The sequence below is a fragment of the Orycteropus afer genome, unplaced genomic scaffold, assembly GCF_000298275.1.
Source record: "Orycteropus afer afer isolate SDZICR_OR568_19922 unplaced genomic scaffold, OryAfe1.0 scaffold00190, whole genome shotgun sequence".
NCBI classification, from domain to species: Eukaryota; Metazoa; Chordata; class Mammalia; order Tubulidentata; family Orycteropodidae; genus Orycteropus; species Orycteropus afer.
This window is the reverse complement of record NW_006921777.1, coordinates 4,692,105-4,694,167: the sequence shown is the minus strand read 5'-3', so window position 1 is coordinate 4,694,167 and position 2,063 is coordinate 4,692,105.

Below are 2,063 nucleotides of genomic sequence, written 5' to 3'. Positions count from 1 at the left end.
TTCAAACCCACCAGCCACTCCTCGGAAGGAAGGTTGGGCAATCCTACTTCCGTAGTCATACTGCCTCGGAAACCCAAGGAGGGGTCGCTGTGAGTTGAATCTGACTTGACAGCAGTGAGTTTATGTGTGTGTGTGCGTGTGTATACACAACAGAAATGGCTAGAAATGTCTTCTGTCTCCCTTTTCTTCATTACTTTTGTTATTTGTTTTAAGGATACATGAATCATGATAAGAGAGACTGGCAAATAACTTTTCAATCCTCATACATCAAAAATTGATTCTTAAATATTTCTTTAGTCACATTTTCCTTCATCATTTCCCTTAAATCCATTGTATAAAAGGTCAATAATGCTTTTGAGTAATGAGAAAAGGGCCAAAGTAGTGTGGGCAGGGTGCATTGTTAGCAATTGCTGCTACAGTACTAACGAGCTGTTTGGAAGCACCATAGGAGCCAGGCATCTTGGGAACAAGGAAAAAGAAGGGATTTATGATCTCTTGTTTTGGTCATCTTAGGTCATAATTTTAAGCACTCTGCTAGAGGACTATAACATACAATGTCCATTTATTTATATTATTGATAAAAGCCAAACTGTGTAGTACATATTACCTAAAAATAAAATTTATTACTTCTTTTTTTATATATAAACACAAAATAGACTGACATATTTTTATTACAAGTTTTGTACTTTTATTAAAAGAATATTTAAATAGGAGCAATATGAAATAATATAAGCTATAGCTTCAGAACTAGGAGCTCTGGTGGCGTAGCGCCTAAGGCATTTGACTGCTAACCAAAAGGCTGGTGGTTCAAACCCATCAACCACTCCTTGGAAGGAAGTTTGGGCAATCTACTTCCATAGAGATACTGCATCAGAAACCCAAGGAGGGCTCGCTATGAGTCAAAATCAACTTGATGGCACTGAGTTTGGTTTTTGGTTTATAGCTTCAGATAACAACTAAGTAACTGAAATATGTCATACCATCCTTTTGTGGCTAAGGGAGTTGATAAGTCATTTATGTTTAAAAAAATATACACTATTATACTTAAATAATAAATAAATAAATAATAAAATAATATACTATTCTGTTATATTATAAAGAGGTTAAGAACCAACCTTTATTTAGATTTTATAATGCTTTTGGGTAGACATATGTTAACATTTTAGCCAGCCTAACAGATACTTTTTAATGTTTCAATTAAATGTTATTTTTAAAGCAAAGAATACCCATATTTCTTTTTAGATCCCTAACATCAAACCACTTTTCTTTTCTAATGTAAGCATTCCCTAGATGCATTTTTTACCAGCATACCCACACACACACATTGGCAGATTTTATTTTATTCTCACTGTAATTTGAACAGAGACAATTCTCATATGTGATAAATGTTGTTTACTTTTTCTTCATCTCTCACTTAACTGTCATTTTATGCACGATGTCATAGATAAAGTAATGAGATTAATTTCTCCAAACAATTCAAGGAATCTTCCTTTACTCTATATTTCCAACTTAGATATAAGCTGTTTCCTTTGTCCTTGTTCAGGTTATAATTATTAGAAAGCTGGATAGTCTTCATGTATTATTGTAAAGAAAATATAATTCATGCTATTCATTCTTCCATTTTTATGAACAAATTTTTTATAGCAGGGGAATTTACAATATATTCCAAGGAAAAAAGATAAAATTATCAATTACGTTTTATACTTTATGTGTACAACAATAATGAAATATTCTCTTTTGTTGTAAGACGTGTTTCCATATGAGGTGTTCATTGAGCCAACTTTCATAACTATCTCTTGAGCTTAAAGTCTGAAAACTTGTGTTAATATCATAAAATCAAGCATATTAAGCAGAATTGCTATATATGGTTGATTTTCACATTAATCAATGGGCCACATTCATTGTGGTGTCAAACTATCAGTTAATTAGGAAACATTGCTTAGTTGTTTTTTTCCCTTAATGGTAAAACTCAAATACATTTCTTTAAAGGGTTATGCCTCCAAATATTTTTGGTTAGACTTCTGTTTTTCATATTCTTTACTTTATGTTACTGGCTTTTAAAA